Source organism: Suncus etruscus, chromosome 3 (genome assembly GCF_024139225.1).
Source record: "Suncus etruscus isolate mSunEtr1 chromosome 3, mSunEtr1.pri.cur, whole genome shotgun sequence".
Lineage (NCBI taxonomy): Eukaryota > Metazoa > Chordata > Mammalia > Eulipotyphla > Soricidae > Suncus > Suncus etruscus.
In genome coordinates, this window is record NC_064850.1 from 160,107,644 (window position 1) to 160,121,145 (window position 13,502).

General features: G+C 38.0%; 1 protein-coding gene across 1 annotated transcript in view; it reads right to left on the reverse strand.

Moving 5' to 3' along the window:
• Window positions 1–13,502, reverse strand: part of B4GALT6 (beta-1,4-galactosyltransferase 6) — a 78,894-nt gene that overhangs the window by 36,297 nt on the left and 29,095 nt on the right. The window contains exon 3 of the mRNA XM_049770215.1: window positions 8,590–8,703. The gene's annotated coding sequence lies outside the window, so the exon portion shown is untranslated. The remainder of the gene's footprint in view (window positions 1–8,589; window positions 8,704–13,502) is intronic.

Here is a 13,502-nt window from a genome sequence, read left to right on the forward strand (position 1 = left end):
CAGTATGCAGATAACTTAGAACATCAGGCCCCAATGCAGCTCTGTTCTAGTCTTCTAATCCTTCTACCCACAATACATCCACATTTCTTCCTTAAGATTCCCTCTAGCTGGGAGATAGATAGACAAAGAATAGTCTCACTCATCTATGGTTTTTTAAAGAAAAATGAAAGACATTTTTTGCAATAATTTCTCAGAGGGACAAAAGAGATGAGGGTTGGAAGGTGCAAGCTCATGGTGATGAAGCTCACCACAAAGAGTGGTGAGTGCAGTTAGAAAAATAACTATCAGGAGAGATAGCATTGAGAACTACCAGAACAATGTGAATGAATGAGGGAGGTAGAAAGCCTGTCTCGAATACAGGGTGGGGGGGGAGGAGATTTGGGACATTGGTGGTGGAATGTTGCACTGGTGAAGGGGGTAGTTGCTCTCATATGACTGAAATTATACAACTACAGCCATATTTGTAATCACGGTGTTTAAATAAAGATAATTTAAAAAAAAAATAGATTCCCTCTAGCTATACTCTGAATGAATTTCACTTGTAACTTTCCACCTATAGTCTTTGAATTGCCTTATGAAATCCACCCCCTGGGACTTCTCACCTTTTCATCACCGTCTCTCCCAACTGCTTCCCTAGTCCCAGGACTAATTAATAAACTTTAAAAGTCATATTACTTTTAAAGTCATTATTCATATCCTCCGGGACTTTGCACTGAACCACTCACTGGGAGTGGCTCCTAGGTCCCCTGAGTACTACTTTGGGAGTTTCCCTTCTGCCAGCAATAACACTCCAGGCAAATAAATAAAATAAAAAAATAAATGTAGCTTGATTTTATGAGTCACATCTGAAAACTGTATATTCACCTTTTTACCTTGTCACTATTTTAAACTGCTTGTGGGAGCAAAGAAGCAGTACACAGGGTTAAAGTGGCGTGCTTTTTCATACAGCTGACTCTAGTTATCAATGCCCCTGCGCCATATGGTCCTCCCAGAACAGAGTTTGGGGAAGTCCCATGGTATGATCCAAACCCCCTCATGCACCCCAATAAAACTGTAGGGTCTTATTAAATGTCCATGACCCAGGGCTTGAACAATAGTACAAACAGGTAGGGTGCTTGCCTTAATACAGACAACCTGGGGTTCAATTCCCTGTACTCAAAGAGGGTCGCCTGAGCCACACCAGAGTAACACCTGAGCATGGTTCAGTATAGCCCCCAAACCAAAAGCAATGTTTTTCTCTTGATGAAATAGTATTTTATAACATTTCTCATACATTTTACGTAACATTTTCTCATAGTTTTAGTCTTTTAATTTCTAAAATGATTTTAATAAAAATTTTAAATAAAAATTTTTATTAGTCAGATTCGGAGGCCTTTCACATTGTCTTAGTGAACTTACCTCTATGTGATCAATTATCACTCTCCTTGGAAGTCTTTTCTTGCTGGTCTCTACAACCCCATTTCTGACTCCTTTATGTCCCTGTTTTTCCTTCTTCAACTGTCTCCCCCTCACTTCCTTAAAGTTGATATTTTCCAGGGGTTCACGCTTAGATTTCTTCCAGTCTTTACTTCCAATTATCTCCTGACCAGATCTCTGATAAAATTCCAGATCCTAGATGAATCTCCTGAACTTTAAAGAAAACAGGACCCAACATGGTGGAATTCATCAACTTCCCTATTTTCCAACTGTGATGTTTATACTACATTACATGCTTCAGATAACGGGCTTCCAAGCCAAGACAGTGGAAGTTTAACCCTAAACCTGAACCATAGCTGGAGTCTTCCCCTTCTCCTCCGGCCACATTCTGGCATTTATCCTTGTCATATGTTACGCTGGGTCCCTGCAGTAAGTACTATAATAGTTTTCCCTCTGTGGTATTTCTTCAGTCTTACCCCCTTTTCCAACTTCTTTACCAGAATAATCTTTCTGAAGTGCTCTCCAATTTTATGCCTAATGCAGATAAACGACATGTTCCCTAAAACACCATATTGGGTGTGTCCCCCCCCCCCCCCGCCTTAGATCTTTTGACAACTGTGTACACTTACCTTAGAAAAATAAACATAGGGCCCCAGATCAATTCCTTTACATATAAGTTCAAGATTGTTCCTTTGAATCCTTTCTGGAGCCGATGAACCCACATAGCCTTCAAACTGGTCAATTTTTTACATAAGGTTCTTGATCTCCCAGTCCAGTCTCATGTACCACAGAGCCCTGACCCATCACATGGAACCACTCTCCATTCCAAGAAGAGACAGAGCTTTTCTCTCATGTTCTGACACTTTTTCTTCCCTCAGACACCTAACATAACCATCTTGTGAAAATCCAGTACTACTGGTTTCCTTTCTCTGATTCTCCTTTAGATTCAACCTCTACCACCATTCAACCCAGCCACCATTTGTTACCTAACAACCTAACATACTAACATAGGTAAATTAGTACCTGTCTTTTTTGTTTTGTTTGTTTTAGGCACACCCAGTGATGTTCAAAGTTTACTCCTGGGCTCTACACTCAGGAATTAATCCTGGTGGTGCTCAGAGAACCATATGGGTTGTCAGGAATCAAATCAGGTCAGATGTGTGCAAGGCAAATGCCCTATATGCTGTACTATCTCTACTGCCCTAATACCTCTGCTAAGAGGAATATACTGGGCTGATACAGAGAATTTACTGGTACAGAAATCAAGGGGCCCTCAAACTTTTTAAACAGGGGGGCCACTTCACTGTCCTTCAGACTGTTGGAGGGCCAGATTATAGTAAAAACAGAAATTATGAACAAATTTCTATGCACACTGCATATATCTTATTTAGAAGTGAAGAAACAAAATGGGAATAAATACAATATGTGGCCCTTGGGCCGTAGTTTGAAGACCATTGGAGTATCTAGTTCAGTTTGGCTTCTCCTCTCCCTGGCTCTGAGAACAACACAAGGTTCAATATAACCAGTGTTCAAGATTTATCTAATCTTGCAAAATGGAACCTCTCTCTTTCTCTCTCTCTCTCTCTCTCTCTCTCTCTCTCTCTCTCTCTCTCTCTCTCTCTCTCTCTCTCTCTCTCTCTCTCTCTCTCCTCTTTCTCTCTCCCTCTCCTCTTCTTTCTCATTTTGTCTTTTTAAAAATATTTTATTGAAACCATTGAAATCTACAGAGTTCTTCATAGTTGGGTTTCAGAACCATCTCTCTTTAACAATAATTGATAAACACAATGGTTCATTACATTAAGCACATGACTTCTTTTCATTTCACCTGCTTATCTTTTTACCTATTTGCTGATTTTCATTTGAATTGTTTCAAGTTATCTAAAAAGCCTTCATAGTTCTGGTTATGTTTGTAAGGTTAAAACCTATAGAAAAATGTCTAGGATTATACCATAAAGAAAATTATTCAGCAAGCATTGAGGACGGACTCTTTAAATGTTTACTACAAATATATTCCTATTTGAGTAAGAATTTCTGAAATAGGAAAATCTGTTGAGTTTATCTTCAATTTAATGCACAGTGTACAACTGACACTTTCCATCTCTACACCCTAAAAGATTAAAATATCACTGACAGTTGATAAATTAAAATTTTTAATTTACTGTGATAGCAAAGAAAGCCACACATAAATTCAATAAAGCTTCTGAAAGATTGGTCCCCTGAAAGAATCTCTAAATAATCAAAGTAACAATAAAATATTAACTTAAAATACACATAAAATATGGGGCCGGAGAGATAGCATGGAGGTAAAGCGTTTGCTTCATGCAGAAGGTAATTGGTTCGGATTCCGGCATCCCATATGGTCCCCCAAGAGCCTGCCGAGGAGCGATTTCTGAGCATGCAGCCAGGAGTAACCACCCTGAGCACTGCCGGGTGTGACCCAAATAACAAACAAAAAAATACACATAAAATAGAGGTTCATAGTATAACTGATTAGATATAAATATATTGATGAGGGCCAGGAAGAAATAGTTCAATGGGTAAAATGCATTGCCTTGAATACAGCCAACTGGGTTTTTGATCCCCAGCATTCCATATGGTCCTCCAAGCCCATAATGATTCCTGAGCACAGAGCCAGGAATAACCCCTTTGCATTGTTGAATGTGGTCAAAAAGAAAAAGAAAAAGAAAAAAAGAGCCATAAAATATTGATAAAATTTATTTTATCTAAATTTCAACTGGATAAGTTCAGTCTATTTTTATTATTTACCAGTAGACCCATTGACACACTTGAAAAAATCAAAAGGAAGCTATAAATTTAGTATAATTATATCACATGTAAGCTTTAACTTAATCATTATAGAAGAAGTTAAATGTCACTTAAATTTAATAATAGATCTTATTCTATGAAGTAAAATGTATTGGTTATACAAGCTTTTCATTGACTATTTTTTGGAAGATATCATATTCAATTAACAAGATTTTACATCTAGGCATTTTTGTTAGGCCAGTATATAACACTGATGAGAAATAGAGAAGAAAGAGGAGGAAGAGGACACAAAGTTAAGTACAATACTTTTTTTTTTTTAGTTTTTGGATCATACCTGGCAGTGCTCAGGGGGTACTCCTAGCTCTATGCTCAGAAATCGCTCCTGGCAAGCTCAGGGGACCATATGGGATGCTGCGATTTGAACCACCGACCTTCTGTATGCAAGGCAAATGCAATACCTCCATACTATCTCTCCAGCCCCAAGTACAATACTTTTTAACTCCACACATTTCTCCCAGGTTTCTCTTTTCTTTTATTACTACAAAGCTGTATTCTAGCATTCAAGTGAGGAGGAGAAAATGTTAAACAATTTGCAAGCATAGCACAGGGATGTAACTCATTAGTAGAGCTATATATATGAGACCTTGATACCCCCAAAAGGTGAAAAGAACCCATCATACTTAAAAGCACTGGATATCATGGTCTCCTTACATCAATCCAGAACTAATACTGCAATTACAGGGGCAGGAGCAACAGTATAACAGGTAAAGTGCTTCCTATTCACATGTAAACCTGGGTTTGATCCCCAACATCCCATATGGTCCCTTGTCAGCAATGATCCTTGAGTACAGAGCCAGGAGTAAATCCTAAGCACTACTGTGTTTAAAATAAAAACAAACCAAATACTCAGTGGTAGAGCCCATGCTTTGCATGTATGAGGCCCCGGGTTCAATCCCCGGCATCTCCACCAAAAAAACAAAACAAAAAAAAAAAAAACAAAAAAAAAAAACCCAAATAGCATTGATACTGTAACTCCAATGTTCACAGATTGGTAAATTGTGTCTCCAGTTTACAGAGTTCATACTGCCAGAATAAGGACTCTCTCCTGGAGGACTCAGTCAGGCCTGGGTTCTTGGAAGAAGTGTCCTATGCTGTCTTTTCCCATGTTTTCTTTCTAAGGAGTTAACTGATTATATTTTTTCCTAATAATCCAGCCTCCTATTTACTCCAACCTCAGCTATATTGACACAGGAGTAGTGCTGGACCAAAAGTCAACAGCCTGTGGGAAGGTCTTCTATGAAAAGGCATCTAGCCAAGCCAGTGTGATCCTCTGTTGCAGAAGTGAGTGAGACTCTGAGAGAAGCAGAAAGAAGCAGCAGTAGCACCAAGACATGGAGTGGAAAGGCATGAGTAATAGCCATGCCCAACTCAAGTACTGTGACAGCGAAACCAACAAGTTATAGGACAGAAGGAGATGAGTTCTAGTGTGAAAGCTGGCACGCAGATGCTTTTAAACAGTTTAATTAGTACTCATAAAGCCCTAATTAACAAAATGACAACTAAACCAAGAATAGAAAGCTTTCCAAAAACTATAAATCCTAAATATACAAATTATGAAAACAGAATTATGGTAATCAATATTTCAACAGAATATTACTCAGTGGTATCAATACTACACAGACAAAAACATTCATTTTTAGAAGCTAGGGCTGCAATAACAACGTAATGACTCCAAAAATCACAGTTTTGTTCTCTGTAATGGAATAGCAAGAAAATAGCAAGATAAAAATTACTGATAATTTTTATAACTATTGGTAGGCTTCACATCAGAATACTAAAATAAGAAACTTTGAGGTTGTGCCCCAAATTATAGAACCTTCTCAAACTACTGTCAGCCAGCTATGTTTAAATCAGTGAGGTTTTGGGGACGGAGAGATAGCATGGAGGTAAGGCATTTGCCTTTTATGCAGAAGATCATTGGTTCGAATCCCGGCATCCCCGAGCCTACCAGGAGTGATTTCTGACTATAGAGCCAGGATTAATCCCTAAGCGCTGGCCGGGTGTGACCCAAAAACAAACAAAAACAAAAAAAAACAAAAAAAAATCAGCGAGGTTTTAAAATCTAACTCACAGATCACCATCATCAACATTACCCAGGAACTTGTGAGAATTCTGTGACCAGAGAGATACTACAATGGGTAGGACACTTGTCTTGCACATGGCTGACTTGGGTTCAATCTCTGGCATCCCGTGTGGTCCCTGAGCTTGCCAGAAGTGATTCCTGAAGGCAGAACCAGGAGTAATCCTTGACTATTGCTAGGTGTAACCCAAAAACAAAAACAACAGAAATAGGTAAGAGGAGGAGACTGTGGGCAAGAAGTACAGCTAGGACGATGAAGGAACCACTATGACCATGATGGTTGAAAATGATCACTCTGGATAAGACCTGGGTGCTGAAAGGAGGTAAAATGATATACAAGACACCCTTTCAGTAACAGTACTGCAAATCATTGTGCCTAAAAGGAAAAAAGGAAAAAGAGAAAGAGAAGAAAGATATCTGCTATAAAGGCAGGAGGCAAGGGAGGTTTGGGGGGAGGTAAGCTAAGGAAATCGGTGACAGGAAATGAACACTGATGAAAGGATGAGTGTTGGAAAATTGTATTACTGAAACTCCACTATCAACATCATTTTAACTCTATTCCATGGTGATTCAATTAAAAAAAATTTTTAATCACAATAAATGCCTAGATCTAGTGTTTTTCAGCATAAGATTATCTTCATGATTTTAGAAAAATAGCTTAGATACAGTATCCTAATCTATATCTCACATTATGCATAAAAGATAAAAATAACATTAAAATTATTAGAAAATCATGTAAAGGGCCCGGAGAGATAGCACAGAGGCGTTTGCCTTGCAAGCAGCCGATCCAGGACCAAAGGTGGTTGGTTCGAATCTCGGTGTCCCATATGGTCCCCCGCCCCTGCCAGGAGCTATTTCTGAGCAGACAGCCAGGAGTAACCCCTGAGCACTGCCAGGTGTGACCCAAAAAAAAAACAAAACAAAAAAAAAAAGAAAATCATGTAAAATATTTGTATGGTTATGGAATTAGGGAAGTTTTAGCTTTCATGGGTGAGGAGCCCAGTGCTGCTAAAAAAAAATCTGGTAGAGGGATCAAACTTGGAGCTCCTGTATGCACAGTATGTGCTATAACACTTTGAGTTATCTCCTGGCCCTGGAAAGCCTTCTTTAAAAAGAAAAAAAATTGATATAACATAGATACCTTGAAAATTACATAATTTTAAACTTCCACTAAATGAAAGTCTCAATAAACCAAATAAAAAGACAAGCCAGGGATTGTGCAAAAATATTACCACACATACAAGAGACAGCAAGCACTGCTGGAAATCATATGAAGAACTCCCACTGATCGATATGGAAACCTAATTAATTAAAAAGTCTAATAAAGCAGATGACTGAGCAAGTCACAAGAGAAGAAATTCAAAACCATTTATAAGCACACGAAAAGTTACTCAAGCCAACTCTTCATGCGGAACGTGAAAACTGAAATAAGATCCCTTTATTTGTCATAAAATTATCTACAAGATGGCCCTCAAAAAAAAAAAAAAGGCAAGTCTACCACATGAAAGAAGTACATTCATGATTTGCTGCTGGGGATATAAAATTAAACAGCTGCCTCGAGTGAAACAAGCCAGTCTAGTCAGTACTTCCAATCCTAGGCATGAACCCTAAAACACAGAAATACATATGCACATGGAAATAGACACCATTCTGTTCCTTAAAGCACTGCTTTCCAGCTATATAGTTTTAGGAATGAAGCCAACTAAAATGTGACACATTGACACTAAATAACAGTTAAATGAAATAAGCCTGTACATTATCATCAAGGCTAGTTTTCTAAAACTAAGTAAAAGCACAAGTTACACAATAAAATGTGATTATTTTTGCGAGTATTGATATAAATTTTTAAGACCAATTAAAATCTTTGAGACATCTGATTTTCCATCCAGCAAGGCGTCTATCTGTAAAAAATAATTGTAGCAGCCAACTATGTCATTTAGTAGACCCTATGCTTCTCATGTGTGAGGCAGAGTTCAACCCATGGCACCCCAAAATAATAATAAAAATAGCAAAAATTTAAAAGCCTGTAAGGATACACATTAAACTCACAACAGAATTTATTTCTGATAAACTCTGACTCAGGTTTTCAATCAATTCCCTTCCCCCCAAATACTCTTCAATCCCTAATCCCCTAATCCTCCACCCCCCAAAAAGTCAATTAACAAACTATGCACATTAGCACCCACAACAATGTCTGAACCTACTGTGGTTTTTCATTATTTTTATTATACAATCAAACAGTTAAGTCAAATTTAGATGATACTCACGCATATAAGGCAGTTTTTCTGGGCAGGGGAGGTATGGTGAATAGGTGAAATTTTCTGGAAGATATGTTGTTGTTTGAACAAGATAATCACTTGAATTATTGCCTTCAGGATAATCTTAGAGAGAGAGAGAGAAAACAAATTACAACCAAAAAAATTGCCTTTTGCTTTGTTCCTAGTATGAAGTATGTCACCGTCACTATGAGAAGGCCTATAATACAAAATCTACAGAAGCACTTAAAAGCAATTATCTATAAAGAACAAGAAGCAAAACACAGCTGCTGTAGACTCTCAACTCGCCCCTGACTGCTGCCAGAATGGGCCTCTCTGCATGATTTCCCCTGAGAGCCCTGGCCAAATCTAGAGAGCAGGCCAGCCTGGGCCATGCAGAAACACAGAGAAGTCTATTTGGGAATGTCTGAAAGCACCTGCTCCCATCCCTCTGCCAAATGCGCCAGATGGAACGGGAGTGTGACAGTCTAGCGAGCAGGAACAGCCTAGGGTGTTCTGGATGGCCACACTGCAGTGGCACAACACACCAGCACACTAGCATGTCAAGTCTAGAGCAGGGGAGCCATGTTTGCTGAGCACCTCACCACTACTAACATGCTAGTTGCCCACTTTACTTTGAAAATGCAACCCAATCTCCCACTCTTGGTCTTTAAATGTGATTCCCCTGGAACAGGGCTACAGTCCTTGAGAGCCCTGAGTTATTATTACATTAGGCCATTAACATTAGATTCTGCATGTTATAGATAGATAGATAGATAGATAGATAGATAGATAGATAGATAGATAGATAGATAGATAGATAGATAGATAGACAGATAGATAGGTAGGTAGGTAGGTAGATAGATGATAGATAGATAGATAGATAGATAGATGATAGATAGATGATAGATAGATAGATAGATAGATAGATAGATAGATAGATAGATAGATAGATAGATAGATAGATAGATAGATAGATGATAGATAGATAGATAGATAGATAGATAGATAGATAGATAGATAGATAGATTGATAGATAGATAGATAGATTGATAGATAGATAGATTGATAGATAGATAGATAGATAGATAGATAGATAGATAGATAGATAGATGATAGATAGATAGATAGATAGATAGATAGATAGATAGATAGATAGATAGATAGATAGATAGATAGATAGATAGATAGATAGATGAGAGAAGCATTGTCTTAGAGAAACGAAATAAAATGCTTAGGTTCAAGTCCTGGCATCCCATATGGTCCCCCGAGCCTGCCAGGAGCGATTTCTGAGCGCACAGCTAGGAGTAACCCCTGAGCACTGCCGTGTATGACCCAAAACCCTAAATAAATAAATAAATAAATAAATAAATAAATAAATAAATAATCCAGGGATGTATAAGCACCTCAAGTGTAAATGGGAGGTGCTTCCTTTTTTCTCCAATTAAAAAAGGAAACTTTCCTGGGATGTGGCTGAATAACTTGTTTTCTGAAAGGGCAGTAGTAGGCCAAAGAAGTCTGGAAACTGAGATTCTACATATAAATAACATTTCAAGAATTATTTATAAGAATATTTCTCGGAGGCTGGAGCGATAGCATAGTGATAGGTGTTTACCTTGCACATGGACGACTCAGGACAGATCCAGGTTTGATTCCCAGCATTCCATATGATCCCCCGAGCCTGCCAAAAGCTATTTCTGAGCACAGAGCCGGGAGTAACCCATGAGCACAGCCAGATGTGACCCAACACCCCCAAAAGAATACTTCTCCATCTTAAGAGGTGACTCCTAATAAACTAGCTTAGCATCTACTATATGCTACATAATTGTAGAAGCTGTAAATAGAAGATAAGATTTACTCAGGGAGTTTACTACCATTAGTTTTAGAGATTCATTATTTGTAACCATAAGGCAAATATTAACATTCTAATGAAACTCTCAAAGAAATTTTCTAATGTCAAGTGTTACATTAAAATTATTTCCTTTAAAAAAATAGAAAGTAAGAGGGGCCAAAGAGATAGCACAGCGGGTAGAGCATTAGTCCTGCAGACAGCCAACCACGTTCGATCCTCAGCATCCCATCCTTGAGTCTGCCAGGAGTAATTTCTGAGCACAGAGCAAAGTAACCCCTGAATGTCACAGGTGTGGCCCAAAAATCAATTTTAAAAAAGAGAATAGAAAAAGTTTCTGCCACAGAGGAATGCAAGGGAGAGGGCAGTGGGGGGAAGGCAGGAGAAAAACTGGGGATATGGTGGCAGGAAATATGTACTGGTGAAGGGTGTTATACCTTGTATGACTGAAATTTAATCATGAACAACTTTGTAACTACATATTTCACAGTGATTCATAAGGAAATTATTTATAATAAAATAAGAATCAAAGGAAAAATAAAACGTTTCCCTATTCTTGCTATTTATTCATTATTGTCCTTAATGCTTTGGTGCCTTCTCTTAGTCAAGTGCTATGATTCTATAAAGTCACATAGAGCTTACAAAAATCTTAAGCTTTCTAGGCATTTCTACAAACCAAGGTTTTAATCATAGTTTTTCTAGAGGAACCAATAATTTTTCATTTTTTGCTTCAGTGCTAGAACGACTAAAACGTTCACAAAAGACCTAGTGTATTGCTTTCCTTTATTTTCAAAAAAACTTACTAATTTTTTAAAATAACTTTAAAACACAAAATGACAATATATTCACTTTCTTAAAATATAAACTTTTGCAGTTGAATATATTATTCTTAGCCACATGATTACAAATGATCTTGAGGCCCACAATTCTTCTCAAGTGTATAGAAATGTCTCTACATCCTCCCAATGGTCATGACCACTTAAAGGAAATGTAGAATCAGACCCCCAGACTACTGTCATTAGTAAGAATCTTTTAATTGAAATCAAACTATCTTTGATTTCTAATAGCTAATAAAATACCTACAGTCTAGTATAATTGTATTGCAAATAAACACCTCCCAACTAACAATATAACCAACCAAAATTTAAGCTCAAAATCATGAGCAGTTTAAGAGGTTATGTATCATAGGCACATTTGAGACTGACACACCACAACTCCTGTAAAATGTAGACATTATTTCATCTAATGAATGGGTCGAATGCTTTCTTCCTGCCTTCCAGACCACACTCAAGTTAAAGGCAAACACAAAAGAAAAAATTCTGGGCAGGTGTCCCACTCAACTATCTCTGGTCATTATCGCTTAAGGGAAAAGGAAAATAAGATTCAAGGAGACCCCTCAAGGGCTTTGCTTTTCAAGAAAAAGAATCACTTAAAATTAGGGGGTTTGGGGGGTATTTTGGTTGGTTTGTTTGTTTTGGTTTTTGGGTCACACCCCGAAACACTCAGGAGTTACTCCCAGCTCTGTGCTCAGAAATCGCTCCTGGCAGGCTCGGGGAACGATATGAGGTGCCAGAGATCGAACTGGGGTCCATCCTGTATTGGCCGCATACAAGGCAAAAGCCCTACCTATCACTCTGACTATAAATTGGTTTTAAAGAAGTTGTTGTCTCCAATTTTTTTCTTCTCTCTTCTTTTTTTTGTTTTGTTTTGTTTGTTTCTTTGGTTTTTCTCCTTTTTGTGTTCTGTCATGTTTTTATTTCAGGACTGTGGCTATTATGTGGTGCTTGTCCTTATTGCTGTAGTGCACACTGGCTATTTTATTTGATATTTCTCTTTGTATTAATGTGGTGTTCCAATTCCTTTTTCCCTTCCCTCTCTCAAACTGAGGTGGAGAGCCTCTAGAAGGACTCAGCCCATTTTTGGCTTATTCTAGTTTTACCCCATTCTATTGCTTTTCCTTTCTTCAATCAGAACCACATAACTTGATCTAGTTCCCCCTCTCAAATAGAGGGGGAAATAATGGAGGGTACCAAGACCAAATAGTTGTATGATCACTAAGTAGTAAGCTAGACACAGAGGGAACCACTCATTCTAGCGGCCCGGGGGTGAGGGTGAGGGTTATGAGATCCAGAATGGGAACGGGGGTAGAGGAAGGATAGGTTTGATGATGAGAATTCCCTTTATTCAATGTTAATATGTACCTAAAATATTACTGTGAAAGATTTGTAAGTCACTATGATCAAAATAAAAGTTATATATTTATTTTAAAAATTGGTTTTAAAACATAAGGGGCATTCTAATATGTTTATCTCTAGCTTCCTATGTCTGTCTGGCTGTATCTAAGAAACTCAAACCATGCATCCATCAAATAAGAGTATGTACTGTATTATTTCTTTTTTGTTTGTTTGTTTGTTTTGGTTTGTTTTTTTGGCAGCACTCAGGGGCTACTCAGGGCTACTCCTGGCTCTGTGCTCAAAATTCGCTCTGGCAGACTCAGAGGACCATATGGTACGCCAGGATTTGAACCACCAACCTTCTGCATGTGAGGCAAACGCCTTACTTCCATGCTATCTCTTCGGCCCTTCACTGGATTATTTCTTTTTTTTTTTTTTATTGTGACTGAAGTTCATTACACAGAATTATTTACGATACATAGTGACAATGAATGAAGGGCATTCCCACCACCAATGTTGTCCTCCCTCCACTCTTGTTCCCAACATGTCTCCCACATCTCCCTCCTTTACTCCCCAGAATCCTAGTGCAAATGGTCTCCGCCTTACAGCTTGCTATAGGTTGGGTATCTATTCTGTTTGGTGTTCCAGTCTGGTCATTTTTTATGTACACTACATGTTCACATGACTGGTCCTGGTATCATTCTTTTCCCCCCTCAATTTATGAGGCTGAATGATTCAAATTATGCTATTCTGTTGGAGATAAAAAGGTTAAGGAAAAGAGGAGAAAAAGTTTGGTATCAACTACTAAAAAAAAAATCACTGAATAATATCCACAAAAGTGGAAAAGAAAGAAAAAAGTGGGAGAAAAAAGAGAAGAAAAATAATATCAACAAACAAAAAAT